General features: G+C 46.2%; 1 protein-coding gene across 4 annotated transcripts in view; it reads left to right on the top strand.

Moving 5' to 3' along the window:
• LOC126284624 (paired box protein Pax-5) overlaps positions 1-23,285 on the top strand; it is a 229,279-nt gene that overhangs the window by 181,232 nt on the left and 24,762 nt on the right. The gene's annotated exons all lie outside the window — the stretch shown is intronic.

The following is a 23,285-nucleotide window of genomic DNA, read 5'->3' as shown; positions in this document are numbered from 1 at the left end:
AATCTGAGGATACAAGAAGCAGACTAGCACTGGGAAAAAGAGCATTCCTCACCACGAGAAGTCTACTACCGCAGTACCAAATGTAGACGTTATTACGAGGAAGAAATTTCTGAGACTTCGCTGTTGGAGCACGGCAACGTATGGCAGTGAAACATGGACTGTGGGAAAACTGGAAAAGAAGAGAATCGAAGCGTATGAGATATAGTGCTGCAGAGAAATATTGAAAATTACGTCGGCTGATGGGTAAGGAATAAGGATGTTCTCCGGAGAATCGTCGAGGGAAGAAATATAGCGAAAACACTGATAATATGAAGGGACAGGACGGTAGGACGCCTGTTAAGACGTCAGGGAATAGCTTCCATGGTAGTGGAGGGAGCTGTAGAGAATAAAAACTGCAGAGGAAGACAGAGATTGGAATACATCCAGGAAATAATTGAGGACGTAGGTCGCGAGTGTTACTCTGAGATGAAGAGGTCGGTATAGGAGAGGAATTCGTGGGACGCCGCCTCATCTTAAAGAGCAGAGATGGACATCGATAATGTGGAGTAAACGTTAGCCACAGACTAGTTCAACATAAACCCAGATTGTGTCATCGGAGCTGAACCTGTGATGCCACTCAACATAAGCAGAGCTAAGGGAGCCTGCAGTGCGCCGTGTAGTTTGACCGGTGCACCAGAGGAGGTGCTGGCTGTGGGAGGCGGCAGAGCTGGCTGGCGGCGGCTTTGGTGCGCGGCTAACGAGCGCGCCGTGTGCGCAGCTAATGGTCCGCAGCTGGAGCCCTGGAGCCCCGTGCACTGCGCGCTGCCGAGGCCTGCCTCCCGTGCGTGCGCGGTCTCCAGCGTACACGACCGAGGCAGGAACCACTGAACAGGGCTGCGTCAACTGGGTGGAACGTCCCAGATTTTTCAGCGGACTATGCATTGATTAAAGCTTCGTAGCTGGTTGTGAAAGAAAAATACTAAACATTCGAGAATGTGTTACATATTTCCACTCATTAACGTCTTTTGGCATAATTTTTTTGCGCTAACTCATCGGTGAGAAAGAGAGTATCGATTGCAGAATATGATGAAATGTTGTTCAAAAAATGGTTCAGATGGCTCTGAGCACTATGGGACTTAACATCTGTGGTCATCAGTCCCCTAGAACTTACAACTACCTAAACCTAACTAACCTAAGGACATCATACACATCCATGCCGGAGGCAGGATTCGAACCTGCGACCGTAGCGGTCACGCGGTTCCAGACTGAAGCGCCTAGAACCGCACGGCCACACCGGCCGGTAATTCTGCCTCGGGCATGGATGTGTGTGATGTCCTTAGGTTAGTTAGGTTTGAGTAGTTCTAAGTTCTAGGGGACTGACGACCTCAGATGTTAAGTCCCATAGTGCTCAGAGCCGTTTGAACCATTTTTGTACTGTCACTTTGTAGACTCGTCTTCACTATGGGTACATTCGCTAATGATATTTGTTAAAAGTAGTCTGTTACAGTTTGAGAAGAATAGCGATGACCACATCATCATCAACACTAAAAGACCAAAAAAATAACCTTTATTTCTCAATAGTAAAGCTGTCAGTGGATCAGAAAGAAGTTCATGTGTAGTCGCAAAAACGTTTAATCATTTCACAAACAGTACAACATATCTGACAGGCAGAGAAGCAAAGTGAAACATGTAGCATAAATTATTTCTTCTCAACAGCTCGTTCTGTTCCAAAAATGAACTTTTCATTAATTCTGGAAGCACATGTAGCTAAAAAAATGAGTAAATAAAAAACTAAATTTAAGTGTTTCACTAAGAAAATGAGTAGTGATAATGACATAAATGTTAATTACAGTTAAGTTTAAGCCAGTGTCGTATTTATTAACTGTAAATAGCCAGTATGTAGCACTACTCGCAGTATATCATGTGTATGCTATCCATAAACTGACTCACACCATACCAGTTCGATGAAAATAATACAAATGACGTACGAAACTGTTCAAAATGAGCTTTGCCTGTCTCAGACAAAGGTGATTTGAGTTGTAGATTGACGACTGTAGTTTCCTTCACATGGGCGACAACAAAATGTTATCTGAATGGCTCTTTTATAATAATTTCCACCGACAGAAAATCATATCGCACTGAAATTATACATTGTTATTGACGTCATAGTATTACCTATTTTAGCTACATAGTCCCAACATTTGTATGGACCTGGTAATCTGCGTTATCCTAATTCGTAGTCAGCCAAAAGTTTTTATTCAAGCAAAAGCTAATCCTGATGATCATGACGTTCTGTAAATTCTTAAAAAATACGAGGAACCATCTATACATAATACCATGTGATTGATACGCATAATAATAATAACAGTAATGTCCAAAAAGTCGCTCGTCGCGTGTATATGGTGGTAACAACAGTTGTAAAACGTAGAAGTAGAGCTGTGAGGAGGGATCGTGAATCGTACTTGGGTAGCTCAGTCGGTAGAGTACTTGACAGCGAAAGGCAGATGTCCAGAGTTCGAGTGTAGGTGCAGCACATAGTTTTAATCTTCCAGGAAGTGTGAACAACAGTTGTACTTGGGTATTTCTTTATCGAGTTGTCAATCCCGAGGGGTGCGAGATTGGGCCATCATGAGCTGTAATCTCAGAACTCAGACCAGTAGGAAGTCAGACTGTCCATGTCCAGAAATCAGTGACTCACTACACGATAACGTCTGCAGCTTAAACAACGTAGCTGCCGCTTGGAGCAAACGTTACTGCGAGAAACTTGTTAACGCATGCGTTTTCACCTGTCACCCGTCCGTTCCACAGGGAACTGAGAGCAAGAACTAGGAATTGCTGCAGCCATTTCACCGAGCGGCGTGGGATACTGTCAGCGGGAGATGAACAGCAGTGGTGTTCCGAACTATTTCAAGGCGGGATGTTTGGTTGGTTGGTTGGACATGGTTCAAATGGCTCAGAGCACTATGGGACTTAACTTCTAAGGCCATCAGTCCCGTAGAACTTAGGACTACTTTAACCTAACTAACCTAAGGACATCACACACATCCATGCCCGAGGCACGATTCGAACCTGCAACCCCGGCTGGCTGGTTGGTTGATTTGGTGGAGGGGACCTAACAGCGAGGTCATCGGCCCCATCGGATTAGGGAATGATGGCGGAAGGAAGTCGCCAACGCCCTTGCAAAGGAACCATCCCGGCATTTGCGCGATGCGATCACGGGAAAATATAAAACGGGATGGCCGGACGCGGGTTTGAATAGTCGTCTTCTCGAATGCGAGTCCAGTGTCTGACCACGGCGCCATCTCGCTCGGTGGTGGGCTGTTTACAATATCTGAAATGAGAGCAGTCATTAAGTCGGCACAGCTTTATGTAAGTACGTCCTGGGTGCTGCGGCCAATACAACTGAAGTGGGGCGTAGGCGTACTCGCACGGGTCACGCCGTTGGCCAGCGGAGTACTCGGAACTCGCCGAGTCGTGGCTTCTCCTGCGATATCGCCACGAAGCGCACTGGCGGCAGAGGAATGGGGCCGCGCTGGAGCCCGGGCCCTGTGTGCTGGATGCTGGAGGCTCCAGCACGCGGCTAATTGGTGGGCGGCGCCGCCTCAAAGGCCCGCCTCTTAATTGGCCCCCCGCGGCTGCCGCTACGCTGGCCCTGGCTCTGTGCCGGGCCTGCACTACCTATCCTCCTGCTCCACTGTCGCTCTCACAATGACAGCGCGAGCAGCGAGCACGGCGGGAGGCCACCTCTCCAACTGTGTCTACTCTCCACTCCCATTCAGCTGACCTACCTTGTACGAGGGAAGATCGGGAAGGAACGCACACTAATTTGATTACCAAAAACGTTTAACACGTAACAAAACAAAGAAAATCGCCAATGAACTTACATGTTTATCTACTTTTCTACATAGTCAACAACGTTGTCCACACATTTCTCCCGTCGTGGTACCAATTTCAATATGCCCTGTTCGTAGAAGTACATATGATTGGAGTAGTCGTCTACGGATTGCTGATTTGACAAACGAATCTGTCTCAAAGCTTTAACCGACGAGGAATTTCTTCATGGGACCAAACTGACGAAAGGTCAGACGTTGCGAGGTACGGACTGTATGGTGGACACTGGAGCAACTCCCACCGAAATTTGGCGATTTTTTCACAAACAGGAGCAGCAACTTGAGGGCGAGCATTGTCATGAAGAAGTTTAACGCTGTTAGCATTACTGTTGTGAACAATATCGTCCGCCTCACCATTGGAAATGTTGAGCTGCTGCGATAAGGTCCGCAGCTGCACACGCCGGTCGTTCAAAAGTTCCGCTTCAGTGGATCCGGCATTCTGCAAGGTTGCAGCGTGGTGAATCACTAAGGTCCACAAGGCACTCACCTGGAGACATTGCAACGGTCCATACAGTCGTCCCCATGCATGTCTCTGTGCTGTGAATTTCACTCGGTTTATCCCTTTTAGCCCACAAATATCGAACAAAACTTCATTGCGCTTCACAAGTTGGCGACAGTAACATGTGTGCTATGTTGGTTTAGTAGTTCAGAGTTCTCTCGCTAGAGCTGCGCATGTAAACAACGTACCCTTTGTCGCGCAATCATCAAACTAGTCGTGAAATTTCAACATCCCAACTGTAAGACCAGAGAAGAAAAAAACTATCGTGCGTTACTTCCCGATCCTCTCTCGTATTAATATCTTCGCTCTCTGCCAGTCCCCACCGCCAGCTGGCGCTGCAGTGACGACATTACACACTATGTGGGCTAACCTTCTGCAGGGGAAAGAGTTTGATAGGAGAAGGAAACAGCTCTCTGAGGGTACGATATGTCGCATGGAATCCTAGGGCACGAGAGGCACAGAGCCCACTCAAGGAGGCCAAGGCAACGACTTACCTCACCCGTCGGTACGTGCAAGGTTTCTACTAACGCTGGAAGGAAATTACGGTGTGTGTGTGTGTGTGTGTGTGTGTGTGTGTGTGTGTGTGTGTGTGAGAGAGAGAGAGAGAGAGAGAGAGAGAGAGAGAGCGTACGCGTGCTTGTGCGAGGGAGAGAGAGAGAGAGAGAGAGGGGGAGGGGGGGAGAGAGACAGAGAATACATACGCAACCCTCAACTTTCGGAATGTTCATTCTTACCCGGTTACTTTTTCCCAGTGAAGTATCGATCGCTTGCAGCCCACGATTATTACTCGCCAGTTTGAATCTCCGCTGTGGCAGTGGAAACTAGCTCGTGGTTGTCATTTGAAGTTTATGACAGTAATTCGGCTATCACACTTAGGACGTTAATCACTTTAAAAATCTTACCGTGTTAAAACTGGCAGGTTTCGGGACATCAAGTTTCCATCTTCAGACACAGACACACCAAGGCAGAAATCAGAATACAAGCTAAAGTTCGTAAACAAAAGAAAATGAAACCGAAATGAAGTAGCTGTTGCCAGTAAACGAGGGCAGCTTTCCTCCCCACTTTACCTCCTCAGATTTTTTTCACTTTATCGGATAAAAGCTGCGTGTGGACGCTCTGAAGCAGTGACCGGAGACAAACGTGGAAAGGGAACAGGAGCACTTGTGTTAGCGACGCTAATGTGGTATGTTGCAAACTGAAACGTTGATCTCCTACTTTTTTGTGGATCATCAGCAGTTGGACTGATTTTATGCGATCCGTAACGATTTCTTCTCCACTTCTCATCGCTCCATCTCAGAGTAGCACTTTCACCCAACGTCCAGAATTAGTTATTATATGTGCTCTAATATCCCTCTTCTCACACAGTTTTTGTCCTCTACAGGTCTCTCTAGTAACGTGGAAGTTATTCCATTGTGTCTTAACACAAGTTTTAAATCATTTGCTGCGTCTTTCCATAGTTTCATGTCAGTACATATTCAGTTGACAGTAGACTCTTCATTACATTCAGCAGATCTTACAAATCTTCGTCATTTTTGCGGAGATTTGTTATCATTGATATTCAAATAAACCCTGAATTTCTATTGCACTTCCGAAGACTTCTTTTATTGATTTCATTCCTGTTTTTAATGTACAGCTTCGAAAATAGAGCAGAGATGTTGAATCCTTGTCTTTCGACTTGTTTAATTGGAAAATTTCTCTCATTTTTTGTCATTTTTATTATTCCTGTTGGTTCCAGTAAATACTGATTGTTCTCCGTAGTTCGCTATTGCCTGTACCTATTTATCAGAAGTTTTCGAACGTATTGCACGATTTTACGTATTCGAACTCTTGTTCCAGGCGACAGATTCTTATGAATGGGTCTTGATTTTTCTAGAGCCTAGATTTCTTTATCAATATGAATGTAAGAACTGCCTCTACAATGCTTTTACCTTTCTCGATCGGTAACTGAAGGTCTCTATTATGTTCACCCGCCACAGTTGTAAAATACTTAATTGACCGAAATCATGCACGACAGAAGTCGCTATATTCTACCACAGTTTCAGAGTCTGAGCCCCATCATCAAGTGTGTCTGAAATCTAACAGCAGTAGGACTTCGTGTCTATTCTCAAACAACTTATAGGCAGACATCTGCCGTAGGTGGACCGTCAAACAACATCGCAAATTGTTGAAACTTGGGATTCTTTGCAGCAACAAGTTGGGATGTTTGTTAGTCCACCTACGGCAGATCTTTGCTTGGGCATGGACGTGACGTCCTAGTACTGCTAGATTTGAGATACACCTGATGATGGAACTAAGCCCTCGAAACCGTTGTGTCGTGCATGACTTCGATCAGTAAAATATTTGAAAACTGAGGCGGATTCGTTTCCCGTGAACATGGTGCAGAATAGTTGTGGAAGTCCCTCCAAGAGAAATTTATGATCATGTAATAAAGGCCGTTGTTTTGCTTACTGTTGTGGTCAGCAACTTGGATGGACGGTGAGCTGTAAAGGTAGTTGCTATCCTAGGGATTACGTGGACGGTATCGAGCAAAACGCCCCTGGCCTCGGTGTACCCAGTAGCGTGGGGATGTGGTGGGAGGCGCCGTGTGCAGCTGGGAGGCGGCAGCGTGTGGCGTGGCGGCCGCCTGATAGCGGCCGGGCCAGCCGTGGCCGCAGCGGCCAGCGGGCTGACAGCTCCGGAGCCGGCGGCGGCGCCGATCCCCGGCCGCCGCGTGTGCCCGCCAGATAGCGGCCGCGCCGCGCCGCGCGTCCTCCCAGGGGACCGCGGGAGCTGGGCCAGCACAGCACAGCCCAGGCGACGCGCTCTAACCGCGCACTCGCCTCGTCCGCTTATCGCTCACACGTGCCGCGTCCGAAAAAATGTCAGGCGCCGAAAGCCGAATTTCGAGAACCGTCTTTCGCTTTCGTATTACGGAGTTAGCCCTCTCTGAATGCATGGAAAGTAAGTGATGGTCGAGATTTTCTTTTCCAAGTAAAATAGAAAGTAGTTCTAAATCTGACGAAATAGTCTCATTCCTTACACTATTATTGTTAAGAAATCACATTTGTGCTCACATCGGGCGCTCCAGTAACCGCTGTTCCAGGCTTGCAGCCGGGAATTAAGGAAGTCCCCCTATTGGACCTGCAACAAAACAATAAAGGAATTTTGTATTAGTTATTTTCATTATATTTTCTGCTAACACATATAGGTTAATTGAAAAATATTGAGTTCCAAGATAATGGTGACGTGTTGGCAAATACTGGATTTTCTTTGCCCAAAAAATCGATAATAAAGCTTGTTCCGAAAATCCATTTTTCTGAAGACCGCAAAACAGATACGTACGCTGATAGGGAATACAATTTCTAATGCCACCACCAAATTTCGATCAAAATCATGTGCACCGCTCTCAAGTTTTCTTTCCAGAGAGTTTGAAAAACACGGTTTCGAGAAATCCGCGTTTAATGTTTTTGGTTACATTTTTCGTAGTAAAATTAAACACATCTCTAGTCAGCAAACCCTGGCCCACACAGCAATCTTCCAGATCGAAAAGGAGGTCGTCTGTCTTCTTCGTGGCCTTGCTCGTTCTGCAGGCCTCTTCTGTTGTCCGCTGCTTCGATCGCTCGACACACTTTTCGTCCTCCCTTGTGCAGAAGTTCAAACAGGCTAGGCACATTTCACGTTCCCGCACGTTCGTTATGCCTGTTAGGCCGCTTCGATCGCTCGACACACTTTTCGTCCTCCCTTGTGCAGAAGTTCAAACAGGCTAAGCACATTTCAAGTTCGCGCACGTTCGTTATGCCTGTTGGGCCGTCCTGAAATTACATGCTGACACATTGGCCGCGATTTCGCCTATTTTGTCCCCGTTCTGAGTGAGACACTTTTTACACAAATCGCCTTGTAACACGAAAAAAGAGTTTCTGGTGAACTTGGAATGAACCCTGTAATAAAGTAATCATCTCAAAGCACATTTTAAGCAAAAAAATTGAGTTTTCAGATCGGTTTTCTTAGACTAGCAGTGTTTATGTTTTGCGATCGTCAGTTCTTTTATACGGACTGGAAATCAGCTGTTGAGGTATAACATACCACTTCCTGACCGGTACGGTCTTCCAATTGCGCTCGCTATTGCGGTTGTTAGAGCTACTTCCAGTGTTGCATGGGAAAGAAGTTGTTAGGAGCCAGGTGGAGGTGTATTTGAACTGCTATCGGCCTACATATGCCGGACCAGTGGTCGGGTCTCGGAATGTTTCTCAGAGTGGTTAGATTGCTACAGGATTTTTAAATATTACCTTCGGAATATTGAAAAGTTTAATCCTGTCTCTCGGGGCAAATCGAGACTTCCGACCTCGTTTAGATTGATTTCACATGTTTAGCAGGGCAGAGAATTAATCTGGGTCTGCGATTAACTAAAAATGGTTCAAATGGCTCTGAGCACGATGGGACTCAACTGCTGTGGTCATTAGTCCCCTAGAACTTCGAACTACTTAAACCTAACTAACCTAAGGACATCACACACATCCATGCCCGAGGCAGGATTCGAACCTGCGACCGTAGCAGTCGCGCGATTCCGGACTGAGCGCCTAGAACCGCGAGACCACGGCGGCCGGCAGGACAACTTCCTTTAAACACACAAGATACTGGCGATAGCAGAGGAAGGAACCCGATTGTTTCCCACAACAGTGTTAGTAACGGACGTCTAGATCATATTATATCTTCCAAATATTTATGTGTCGTGCAAAGAAATGGTAGGAAAAGGCACGGGCACGTTACATCGGTACTAGTGAATGCGAATAGATGACGTAGTTTCGTTGAAAGAGGTCTGGACAAGGGCTGTTCACTTGTATAGGAAATCGCAATGCAATTGACACCGACCTTCTTAGGGAGAAACGATCACCATGATAAAATAAGGGAAATCAGAGCTCTTACGCAAAGATATAGGTGTTCGTTGTTTCAGCGCTAGAATAGACTGGAACAATAAAGAATTGTGAAGGTAGTTCGATGATCCCTCTGCCAGACACTTAAGTATTGTTTGCAGAGTATCCATGTAGACGTAAAGTAATTCAAGAACCCTCAGATACAAAAGTACTGAGATGCGGTTGTAGCAGTTCGGGAACACATCAGCATAAGGAAGTTGTGCCGTCTTCCGTTGCATTCAGTGAACCCCTTATCGGACAAGTCTTCAGCATTAAACCCAGCCATCGTTCTGCTGTGTATCACTGTTGACGAACAACTAACAACAACGGTCAACAAAACCATACACAGCACCGAGCAATACAGAATCCAAACTTGAGGGCGTGCATACCGCCGACATTTGCACTATTGTGCACTATTTTTCAGTGTACTACAGATACAAGAAACCGAACGAAATGCAGTAACTCTCTGACGAGCCACCGGAGACTCTGGATCCACTATACCAAAATATTTTGAAGGCGTCGCTGAACAACGTGTAAAAGTTTGTCATGGGAGTTCTGGTTCACCCTGCATAGAACTCGCATCGACAATACCATTCGTCTGTGTAATGCTCGTCAAATTTCCACAAAACTTAGTAATCTTTATTAAGAATATTAAGCAGTTTGATGAGCCACGTTACAGACAAAAGAAGTCGTAAGAGATAATGCTAGGCAGTGAAGGTCGTAAGTTCTTTCACGGTCTGAAAAGAAAAAGGCTGTGATTCGCACTCTTTGCTGCCGGACAAAGCCTGTCCCCTGCTTCTCAGTACCTTCCGCTACTCATGTTCACCTTACATAACGCTGTTTTCAGTAAGCAAGCAGCTGCGGAACATTTCCACGGTGACTACCAGACACTCTGCCCCTTCACTGTTTGCGACAGCAACCTGCGTAACATACCGAGAATCCATCGCAATAGCCATTCAGAGAAGGACATTTCGCAAGTGAAACTAAAAACTGACGGCGAAGCAACCCGATACAAACCGAAGCCCGACACGCGATACAGGCGGCGAAGGCTGTGTGAAATTCGCTGGCCGACACCTTACACTGGGCGGAGCGCCCGTTGACTGAGTGGCCGGCCGGCCGCCTCTCGCACTGTGCGAACGTCTGGCTGCTGCCGCCCCAGGAGGCCTACAGCCGCGCCTCCGAGTAATGCGGCAGCGAGACAGCGCACGTCCTCACACAGCTGCTTCTGATGGCGTAGTTAATGTCTTCGTGCCTACGAAGAGCCGAGGCAGTGAATGGATAGTCGACGCAGTTTCTGTAGAGTTCTTCATTGTAGTTTATTTGAATCACTGTGATATTTTAAAGACTCCCATCATGTATTCGGAAACCTTCTTCGATTTTTCAGAGTTTGTCACTCATTTATACGTAATGATAATCCTAGAATACTAGTTACGGACAGGAAGGCAATGCATAGTCATAAGATGGAGGAGCATTTTTCCTAAGACATTCCGCGTTCAAGTCCCAGAGAGCGTAGAACATATATTTTCCCTTCTCAGAAAGTGACACAACCGACCTCAGAGCAGCCGCGTGTAAGTTATGGTGCAGACAATTCCATTTAGGCCAGCTGAAGTAATTGTCTTTGGGACTTTGTTGCTATGGTTCTCACTCCCATCGTGACGCAGTACTTCCACGCTAATGTGTGCTGCGCAATCTTCTTCACCTTCGCGTGACTGCTGTAGCGTACACCCATCTGTACTAATTTAAGTCAATCATTGTACTCCTTGTACACGATGTTTACGCTCCACACTTCCCTCTGTTACTAAATTAACTATTCCGTGATGCTTCTGGATGAGTCCCATCAACAATTAATCAACTATTCAAGTACTTTCACAAAGCTCTTTTTTGTGTGATTCTATTCAGTACGTCCTAATTAATAATCTTCCCATATAATCTTTAGCATTCTTCTACAGCACCAAATTTCAATAGTTACTATTGTCTTCTTGTCTGAAATGTTTATTGTCCGTGTTTCATTTCTGCAGAAGGCTATGCTATCTTCAGTTACTAGTTGCTGACACTTAAATTTGAGCCACTGAGGACACTAAGTGCCCAAAGAACCGACACTAACTTAAAAAAATTGAAACAAATGTGAAAATCATATTTCTAGGAAAACCACCAGCCTTATAGGTTGGATTTTTTTCAACAGGTCTCTACATTCTATACTTCATTTGAAAAAGTAATGTTCCGACTTTTTATTATGAATTTTTAATTAATATTTAGCGTTATTACTATTAATGTTAATTCACAAAATTTTCGCATATAGCCTAGTCACAATAGTTGTTTTAACACAATAGTTGTTTTGTAAATTAACGCGAAACTGCAATCGGAACACAAAGAACAGATACTAAATGCAACGCCTACAACTAGGACATGTTCCAACACTTCATGGAAATGCACCCATTATCGTGTTCATCACTGTCAAAAATGGTTCAAATGGCTCTGAGCTCTATGGGACTTAACATCTGAGGTCACCAGTCCCCCATCACTTTCATGTCTACCTAACGCAACGTGAAAGAGTACTCTGTTTTACACTTTACTTCAACTACAAGGCTTGCAAGAAATGCATTCTGTAAATTATAATTCGCGACTTTGTAAAATTCAGCAAATCTACTTTTTTTCTCAGGAAGTTTCGAAAACTGGCACGATACTTTAACCTTATATTTATTTACCTCGTTGTCTACATAGGAATCCATTTCCCTGCTCTTTCCGTGAGATCACCCTGTTTACGACATTGATATACTCTTCAACACTGGGGCTTTTCTGCTTTCCGACATTTTTTTCCAATTCATTTAATCCCTTATCCGTTTTCTCACTACATTTTTTGGCCTTTTCATTATTACAAAATATAACATTGCCGCAAATCTACCTCGTATTACGAAGTAGTGCTACGTATAAGATGTGGACACTAAAACATGGTGGCAACCCTAGATAACAACTGAGCAGCGCAGAGCAACAAAGCGATGCTTTGTGCTTTGCACCCATATGAAACGGCATGTAACACAAATCGCTGAGACAGCTTTTCGTGAATGTTCATACATAAATTGTGGGTCTACAGCACAGTTAAAGCTAGTTTACCACAAGATAAGCAGGTGTGAGGAGCATGAATGCATGCTAAATCTCAAAATCGACGACTGTGTGTTTTCGATGGTTAAGATTCTCAGCGCCTCATTTATATTAGATATTAACTCATTTTTTTCTTTTCGCAATGACTTTCTTGCTATTGCCAGTCGTCATTTTGTATGTTCTTGAACTCTGGCATCATTAGTTATTTTGCTGCTCAATCAGAAAAACATCTATTATTTGTAATGTCTCATTACTTAATCTATTTTTTTCAGCATCGCCTGATTCGATTCGGCTACATTCGATTACCCTTGTTTTACTTTTGTTGCACTTCATTTCATGAACTGTTTGTAACACATGCTATTCCATTCAACTGGTGTTCCGAGCACTTTGCCATCTCAGACAGTCTTACAGTGTCATCTGCCGACTTGAAAATTTTCATTTCTTCGTCCCATTTTTGAAATTAAAGAAAGGTAACAACCGAGAAAAAAATTGCGGACGTAAAGAAGACTGCGAAGCGACTGAAAACGCGTGTAACGGAGAGTTGCTTTCTGAGGCACGTGTCTTGATCTGAGGTAACGGTAATGGGACCGCGCGTTTTCCCTACTGCTCCGTGTGGCCTCTCTTCCTCAGCGCACTTCCTCTGCCCAGCCAGTGCTGCGCATCTGTGTAGTGTCGCGTCTCCTTGAGCACCCGGGCCGTCGCCGATGCAGTGCAAGTGCAGCCTTGGGCGGCAGAGAAGCAGGGTGGCTGCCTGTGGGCACAATAGGCGGCAGGCGGCCGTGCCTAATGGCCGCCGCTTTCCGGAAGAGCCTTGCGCCGCTCTCGTTCTTGCGGCCGACATGCCGCGGCTGCCCAGATCTGGCTGATGGACGGCAGGCGCTTCCAGAAGCGACCTCCTCCTCCTCAACGCCCCGCACCGCCACGCCCGTGCGCATTCCGACGCCCAGCTCAACGAAACTCTACATTTTGATTGCTCACGTGGACAACTGGTTTAAAATTGCTAGTAGATAACTGCTTACAGGGAGCGAAAGGCTATTTCCAATTTGTACAGAAACCAGATGGCAGTTGTAAGAGTCGAGGGGCACGAAAGGGAAGCAGTCGTTGGGAAGGGAGTGAGACAGAGTTGTAGCCTCTCCCCGATGTTCAATCTGTATATTGAGCAAGCAATAAAGGAAACAAAAGAAAAGTTCGGAGTAGGTGTTACAAGCCATGGAGAAGAAATAAACATTTGAGGTTCGCCGATGACATTGTAATTCTGTCAGAGACAGCAAAGAACTTGGAAGAGCAGTTGAACAGAATGGACAGTGTCTTGAAAGGAGGATATAAGATAAACATTAACAAAAGCAAAACGAGGATCATGGAATGTAGTCGAATTAAGTCTGGTGATGGTGAGTGATTTAGATTAGGAAATGAAACACTTGGAGAAGTAAAGGAGTTTTGGTATTTGTGGAGCAAAATAAGTAATGATGGTCGAAGAAGACAGGATATAAAATGTAGACTGGCAGTAGCAAGTAAAGCGTTTCTGAAGAAGAGAAATTTGTTAACATCAAGTATAGAGTTAGGTGTCAGGAAGTAGTTTCTGAATGTATTGGTATGGAGTGTAGCCACGTATGGAAGTGAAACGTGGACGATAAATAGTTTGGACAAGAAGAGAATAGAAGCTTTCGAAATGTGGTGTTACAGAAGAAGATTCTATGGGTAGATCACATAAATAATGAGGAGGTATTGAATAGAATTGGGGAGAAGAGGAGTTTATGGCACACTTGACCAGAAGAAGGGACCGGTTGGTAGAACAAGTAGTACTGAGGCACCAAGGGGTCACCAAGTTAGTACTGGAGGGCAGCGTGGAGGGTAAAACTCGTAGAGGGAGACCAAGAGACGAACACACTAAGCAGGTTCAGAAGGATGTAGCTTCAAGTAGGTTCTCACACATTCCAAAAGCCTCCCATTTTTCGCCGGTGACTCGCGCCGCCCTGTTCATCGTTAAAATGCTGCCGTCCACTGTCTTCTCGCAGCCGCTTACAGGTCACTCGGGAATTCACATAACAAATTTCTAGGACCGGTGGAGGGCAGTGAATACATAATATTTTGAATAGAAACCAATATCCGGAAACGTTATCCAATGAGACTAAAGAGCGCTAAAGTTAAAGGCGCCGGCGTCTGTAAATAGACAGATTAAAAAAAAAAAAGTTTTGCGTCACCTCGGTTCCGTGTGTTGCGGAACCTATACGGAAAATTGGAATAGAGATCAACATAAACATAATTTTCCGCCCTTTCTATTGCTCATAAAATCGAGAAAAATGGTTCAAATGGCTCTGAGTTCTATGGGACTTAACTTCTGAGGTCGTCAGTCCCCTAGAACTTAGAACTACTTAAACCTAACTAACCAAGGGACATTACACACCCATGCCCGAGGCAGGATTCGAACCTGCGACCGTAGCGGTTGCGCGGTTCCCGACTGTAGCGCCTAGAACCGCAAGGCCACCTGGGACAGCTGAAAACCACACATTGCATGTTGCAGCACCATACAGCGAGACCTTCGCAGGTGGCAGTGTACTATACTTGCACGAGCTCCACTGGACACAAGGGTGCCCACTTGAATGTTCCCCAAAGCAGCCGCTGCCAGGTTGTCTTCGTCACGCAGTACAAGTTTCAAGGAGATCTTCCCCTGGATGACGACGGATTCACGGCCTCTCTTCAGCATGATGCAATTCGTCAGACCATGAAACGCTCAGCCATTGCGCCTACGTCCAGTGGCGATAATCCCTCGCCCATTTTAGTCGTGACTGCCGATGTCTTAGTGTTAACATTGGCACATGCATGGATCATCGTCTGCGGAGACACACCGTTGGTAGTTTTAGGTGCACTGTGCGTTCAGACACACCTGCACTCCGCTCAGCATTAAAGTCAGATGTTAGCTCCGCCAGAGATCGCCGTCTGGCCTGTATTACCAGTCTGCCCAGCCTGCAACGTCCGTCGTCTGTAATGACGAGTGGTCGTCCAACCCCACGACGTCTGGACGTGGTTTCACCTTGCTTTCGGCACGTGTTGAAGACACTCACCACAGCACTCGTCGAACACCCGGTAAGCCGTGTAGTTTCCGAAATGCTCGTGCCAAACCTCCGGGCCATCACAATCTACCCTCGGTCAAACTGAGATACATCGCGCGCCTTCCTCATTGTACACACGGACGGCCAGCGCTCTGATACTATAGGCACCGTGCGTATATCTGACCAGCAGTCAGTCCTCGCCAGTTGGTGCTACTGTCGCCTGGACTGGTATATGTCGATGGTAGGCCGGCTGGCTGATCAGTGGGTGCCGCGTAGGTGACCTACCTGGGCCAGTTTCGAAGATTGCTTCTATGTGTTGAAAAATTCGCAGGGAAAAAAAGTGACATCTCTTGCTTAGATGGGCTACCCGGCTCCAGGCCAGACGATTGCTGTATCTGCTGCTGTACTTCCACAGGTGCTCAGCGATCCCAAAGCAAATGCGGCACTTGCTGTCAATCCCATTCCTCTACTTCCATTTCGTGACTACAATTGAGTATGAGGGGATCACATGAATGAATTCTATGTACTGTCAGACTCAGGCGTACGATGGCTCTGTTCTCGGTTCGGATGTGCTGTGAAACAGAATGTATTTTGATCGCGCCGCAAGAAGCATCGCTAACGCAAGGAACGTCTGTTTCTCCTGTGAGTGACGCCTGGATTCCCACGGTTTCCGCTCCAGCGGATCTCGGCCGCTTCCGTGATCCAGGACACGACGAAGGCAGCCGTCGCTTCTGGCTTTGTAGTCCTACGTCGCCTGCGTAAGACGCGATATTCCCCAGGCACTCCACAAGCAGTTAAAAACGAAATACTGACTGTACTAGTTAGTTTGATGCTTGCGCGACATGTGCACAATGCAAGAAACAGAGGCGCGCAACAGCTTGTATCATAAATTAACGGTTCCTTCACTTTCATTCGGATAAAGGACATGGAGGAAAAAAAACTAGTGTTTTGAACGTAAAAGACACGAAGTCTTTAGAGAGATGGGCGATCGTGGTGCAGTTATTTGACAAAGGAATCGACGAGATCGCACGTTAAGTGTAAATTGAACATTCCGACAAATTTCTTGATGTGGGTGATATGGTCATTATAAAGGAAACAGCGGTCCAGTGTTTCAGAATACGTGGAAAGAAAAAAAGTCTTCGATCGCAAATTTGTTTTATTCATTTGAAATACCTCTTCCGATCGTTACGATCGTCATCAAAATTGAAATGAAAAAGGCAAATCTGCCATCAAAGACAGTTTTCGTTTCGACATATTCTCGTTAGATAAGAAGAAAAAATAACGAATTCAGAGTAAGCTTCCATTGAAAGTACGTTGTAGAGGTAGTTGACACAAACATAGTGCGAGTGTGCACGAAATGTGATACGTTCTGTACTGATTATTTGCGTCTTCTCCAATGTGACGACGCGTGATTTACAGTTGCTGTGCATAAAGAAAGCGCGATCTAGACGTCTCATTGCGGTTACATTTAAGAAGGAAACAAGGTTAGTGTTTTACATCCATCGACGAGGAGGGCATTGGAGACGGAGCAGGGACTTGCAGACACACGCGGTATAGGAAACGGACCTTGTCCTTTCGAAAGGAGTCGCCTCGCCATTCGCCCTAAATGGCCAGACATTTATTTATCTATTTCATTAACAGTACAGAGTAATTCACCGCCTTGAAATGTAATGCTTGTAAATCGAACAGCAAAGACTCCTTATTGTTGCAATCTTATTGGTATACAACTGTTAATGCTTAAAAAAAAGATGTATAAAAGATAATATATAAAGATTTCTCTAAGGCTACAGAGAACTGAATACTTCACAGTTGTTAAAGTTGTTCTTTATAATTTGTTTCTACCTAGTTTATGAGAATATAATTCATACAATGCGAATATCAAAGAAAAAAATTTAATGCAATAAGTGTATTGAAACGAAGTTGCAGTACATAGAGGGAAGAGACAGGTGTTTGACATCCTATGCTATCGAATCCGAGTCCATTTGACAATCTGGCTACGTACCGAAAGAACTCGGCAACGACGATTGCTGGGGTACTTCAGTACGAGACGCAGTTGAGCTCATTCTACCTCCGCAATGTCTTTGGGTGCAATACGTAGGCAGCTGCAGATCATTCGTAAAGTCATCACAGAAAGCTGGTTCTAAAAATAGATTTTCTCTAATACCTAGCGTGTTTCTGCCAAAATCTCTTACTTTAAATTTTTTAACAGTTGTATGATTTGGCTTTTCCGTGGCGCATTTTATACGATACGCTTGATTCTACCATTAATGCACCTTGTTAAGTGTTCTACATGAACTGTTGATATTTCAGCATTGGTTGTACGAGGCCTTTGTAACCACTGTCTATCGTAGAGTAGCGCCATTCTCGTTCGTATTCCAATGAAAAGTGGCGTTCTCTTTTACCTACCCGCAACCAGATCAACATCTTCATGGTATTTCACACCCCAACACTCTTCATAAACAGGCCGGAGTGGCCGTGCGGTTCTAGGCACTACAGTCAGGAGCCGAGCGATCGCTACGGTCGCAGGTTCGAAACCTGCCTCGGGCATGGATGTGTGTGATGTCCTTAGGCTAGTTATGTTTAAGTAGTTCTAAGTTCTAGGCGACTGATGACCTCAGAAGTTAAGTCGCATAGTGCTCTTCATAAGACGATAAATTTTTGGGGTAAACTTGAGGAGCTTTGATTGACATATTTTTCCGTGTCATACAGGGATTGTTTCTTTAAAAGGTCACTGTGCTCCAATTCCTGTCCCTCACTTCCGCAAACATAGTTTGCGACATTGACGTTGTGACGATCAGTGTGCACTAGACTTCCATTTGGAAGGACGGTGGCTCAAATGCGGCCTCGCTAAACCGCTTCGAGGAAATGGCGGTATGGTTCATTACAAAAGGTCACGCCCTATTTCCCTCCGTTCCGTCTACAATGAAGTCTTTCTCAGCTGGACGATTAACCCTAACCTTACATCGTCTTGGACTTGATATGCCTGATCGACAGAGGTTACATATAATAATAACCACCAAATCATTAATACGTACCATTAGGAGGAGCGATGCCATCGCGTTTCTCTTGTGATACACTGCAGCTACACAGCCGTCTCTTCATGATATTAACGCTCTGCCCTATGTAACAATTCCTGGAGAGCTGTTGTGTTACGTTGGACACGCCTCATCCCGTTGACAGTCCCACACAGAGCCGAAGCACCGTTAACAGAGCTCTTTGTACTTGCGCGAAGTGGTAATTAATACGTAGTCGAGCCCTCAGGGAGCGTTAATTCCAAACAGCCGGCAAGGAAGAAGGGGCTAGTCTTACCTCTGACCACGCCCCGCCCCTTCCCCACACACACACACACAAGCACGCACACACACACACGCGCAACGTCAAGACTAATGGAGAAGGGACACCGTGTAGGCCGACTGAGTGCGGCCTCCTGAGCAGTAGTGCGATTACTCCCGCCTGGCACACTTACTACTCTGCTGGAGCAGGGCAGCACGGTGTGCTGTCACCGGTCGCCTCGGCACCTCCGCTCCAGAGGAGGCAGCCAGGCACCCTTTGCAGCGCCAGCTCGATTCCATCTAATAACCCCGTGTGACACGCGAGCAGCGGCCGCCCCCCTCCCTGTTTTTCAGAAACGCCCCCCTTCCCACTATAAAATCCCACTCGATCATCATCATCGTCGCATATAACACTAGCTCAACACCCGTAATCCAATTCCGCGCCGCTCGGGGACCGGGGTTTCTCCCTCGCGCCAGCCGGGCCGGCAGGCAGCCAGCCGGCATCGCAGCCGGCGCGGCCGCCAACAATCTAATCACAATTTTGCAGGCGGGGGGCGGGCGAGTGGGGCGGCAGCGCTGGTCAATTGAAACGTGTGGGAGGCGGGGGCGGGAGTGGCGAGGGGCGGGCTGGCGGCGGCGGCGGCGGCGGCGGCGGCGGGGGCAGGGGCGCGCGCATTGTGTGTGGCGCTCCCCACACTTGTTCGGCGCATTATTTTAATTGGATCGCCGTCCGCTGGGACGCATTGCAATCTATTGAGGCCGGGATTGGGCGCCGCGATGTGTCCGGCCGGACACCCCCGCAAAACACCCGCTTTGTCTCGTCGTTTTGTCGAGACACCCACACACGTGTGCGCTCGCCCGCTGTCCGCCGCACGGACACACGGACGGGGCCGCGGCTTTAATTATCTTAGTATTAACGAGGACGCAGCCCGATGTCCATCCGGGTGACCTTCTCTAATTAAACGACGATAAGCCGGGGGTGGGCGCGACGCCGACGCCGACGCCGGCTCGAGCGCCGCCACCCTGGGCGACGCCGATAGCAGCGCCGGATTACGCCGCAAAGTAGGTCGCGGAAAGCCGGCCGTGTCCATCGCAAACCTCATCTGCCGCGGCCTCGCCCGGGCCGCCACTGTCTGCACTGCCGGGCAGCCCTTCTTCATCCCTAATATTTTTGCTGCCCTCCACTGTCTCCTGTGCGTCTCAAGAGAGCCGTTTTTTTATTATGTTATCTGGGATGGCATCATAGTGGAATATGTAGCCAACTCGTAAAATTTTGGCTGTTTAACAGGTAGTCTTATCTGGAAGAGACATATTCGAAACGAATATGCTTAAGGTCTTTCCGATATTACGCAGTTTTAAAAAATGCAATAATTACGTCAAAAACCATCAAAATAAAAAAAAACTTTCTTTTATTTTCATGCACATACACTCCCATTTAAGTGCGGAAAATTACATCAGGCATATGTCCACCTCCATTCTCTCGGCAGGCAGTTACTCGGTCTATGAAGTTCGTGAAGACTCTTTCACAAACATCTCTGTTGGTATCGTTGATGATACGTTGAATTTCTACCTTAATTTTGCGAACTGTTTGTGACTTGTTTTCCGTAGACCTTGGACTTCACAAAACTCCACAGAAAGAAGTCACCTGGAATAAGGTCACAAGATCTGGGAGGCCATTCGTCCAAGTCGCCACGAACTGAGATCACAGACTGAGTGATTTTTTTCATGGTGTAGGGTTATTGTCTCGCAGAACGTGTGACACTAGCCCGGTGCTGCTGGAACGACATATTGGCTGTATCCGCTTCAGCCAGAGATGGCTAGAAGTTCTTTCTGACCATTTCACGATAAGGCTCACCGTTAACAGCGCAGCATTACCGTCGAAAACTTCAAAAAAGAAAGTGCCGATCACATCACGTGTCCATACACCGCACCGAACTGTGGTTTGCAGTGCATGCATGTGGTTCTCTTGGATCATCCCAGGGTTTTCTTGACCCCAAATACTGCTGTTTTGTCCGTTAACGAACCCAAACAGATGAAAATGTTCTTCGTCACTGAAGATTTTTCTTTTCGCAAAATCGTTATCCTTTTCTTGTTTTGTGAGAATACACTCGGTGAAATTTCTCCGTTTGAAACGATCTGTGGGTTTAAAATATTGCGTCAGCTGAACCTTGTATGGGTGTCTATCAAGATCCTTTTTCAAAATTGTTTCCAGGGAGGCCGCCGTGATTCCCAGCTTTTGAGAATGACGTTGAAGCGACTTGTGACACACTATCCTGCACCATACCTTACGGATTCGTCCTCCGATTTTATGGTTACAATGGACCCGGTTTCCTCGAAGTTCCTCATCTACCGTACAACTGTTGATGGTGTAGGAACATTATTATGTCCTAAGATTCAGCGAAGTCTACGAACAGTCTCTGCATAGCAGTTGCCGGTTCTGTAATGGGTTTTCACAACGATAACACGTTACTCCTTTGTGAACCCCTCAATGGCAGCTGAGATCCTGAAATACACAAACAACGATTGATCAAGTAATAGGAATGAGACTCGATATTAAAAGTAATAAAGATAGTGCTGTAAACTTGATAACACAATTTCACCACTCAGTTTAAAAATTTCATAATATGTGTGAGACCTTGTAGTAACAAATGACATTTTTAGGCCAATCTGTGATCTGTATATACAGGTCATCGCTAGCAGTCCCCTTAATCGTCAGGCTACCTGAGCATGCCTCCGGGTATGACTCAGCCTTTCAGTGTCACTGACATGTCCATCTATAATTTCCCATTATATAGTGACTAGCCTGTCTTCGCTACTCCCTTCCAATAAGTTCAATGTCCAAGTCGCTGAAGTATTATCATTCTCGTGTAGCGAGTATTTGTTATGTGAGAAATACGTTCAGGTATCTCCTTTCCTGTTAAACAGTATCAATCTTTCTATAGCTGTGCGCTCAAGTACTGGTGGACAGTAACAAACAGTCAAGGGAAATTTTACCGTTCTTCTCAGTGATCTGTCTAGATCTGTTTTCACTTTACATCTGACCTGCATCGTGCAAAATATCTGAAAGGAGATCGATGTATTTTTTTGGAGGAAGGTACTTGGGGGAGCTCTGAACAAAACTTGCGGAAGAAACGTAAGAAAAATCTGAAGCCGTTTCTACGAAAAAGAAACAAAATATCAAAGAGTGGGTAAGTGTTAGACTACAACCGCGACGATCATGGCTTCAGTCCCTCGTCGCTCCAATTATTTTTTCTGTCAGTTTTTACTTCTTTCATCGCTGACAGTACTTTTCATATGTACAGAATTCACTGTGGTTCGGTGTCCACCTTAAGACTCTAGGGCTCTCCATAACCGGCTGGGTGTGTCAGTTCAAACGTCGGAGGAAGATGGCGGTACCTGCTACAGGAGCGTGCGTGGTAACGCACTGCGCTGTTCGAATCATGCTCCAGGATGAAGACAGCATTATATTAATGTAAAGGTGCAAATTAGCTTGTGGTGAGTTTTACGTAGGGCTGACTGATTTGCATTTGTCAGTATCAAAAGGAAGCAATTTTGATATCCACTATTATCAAGAGGATACGCGTTGATACTGTGGCGCAAAGGTAACCGAATGTTAACTTATTTTGATTCTCGTGCATATCAGCATATGAGGTGGCAAATTTCTCACAAACACAATTGCTAACGAAATTATGTGACAACCCCTCCAAAATATGTGAGCTGGGAAAGGAAGTTGAGTTATAATCACGAACTTAGAAAACAATGTGCTAAGCTGTAACAAACAGATTTATTTCCATAATGAGAAAATTAAGAGTTGGATCTTAACATAGAAGCTCACAGTGGGCGAAACTTAGTATTAAGAAAAGAAACCCATCCTCACCGATGAAATTCCTCAGACATGCAGGTACTGTGAACTTAATAACCGATTCCTGCCAACTATTCCACAACGGAAATAAGATGACAACATGTAAATTATAACATATTTGCAGTTGAATACAAAAAGAGAAAAAGCAGATAAAGGGGAAGGACTTGAAGGGGCCTTCCAACAGTAGTGGAGGGGCCAGAAGGGCCTGTCCCCTTTTGCAGTACTGCACGCAAGAACAGTTAAGAGTGTCCGCGGTAGGGGAGAAACAATGGTCGAACATAGGAGAGCCTAAGGTTGCTGTAGCAAGTAGTCTGTAGCACTTAACGTCACCAGGATACTCCGGCTGAAAAGATGACTGAAGGAAAAGTGACTTCAAAACGGAAGGGCGCGGAAACACCTCCAGTACTTTAGCGCCTCTGCGCTGGGATGACGACGCGGTCTGGCGCAGGCGGCTGTCCACACCTCTGAGACTGCTCTGGCTCTACTCCTCTCTCTGTCTCTCTCTCTCTCTCTCACACACACACAAAACGTACGCGCCCGCGCTTGTGCCCCTGCAGGAAGTGCAGTTAAGCTGCGCCGCGCCAACGTGTTAGCATAAGTGGACGCCGCAGCGGCGGAGCGGGCCAAGTTGGGACACTTAATCTATCAGGGCGGCGCAACACATGTTGTGAAACAGCGCACAATGCTCCCGCGAGAGCGCAGCACGGCTCCATTAGGCCGGGGGTTCCCCTGCTTCCCCCCCCCC

The sequence above is a fragment of the Schistocerca gregaria genome, chromosome 1 (genome assembly GCF_023897955.1).
Source record: "Schistocerca gregaria isolate iqSchGreg1 chromosome 1, iqSchGreg1.2, whole genome shotgun sequence".
NCBI lineage: Eukaryota > Metazoa > Arthropoda > Insecta > Orthoptera > Acrididae > Schistocerca > Schistocerca gregaria.
The sequence above is the reverse complement of the archived record's forward strand: the minus strand, read 5'-3'. Positions and strand labels throughout refer to the sequence as shown.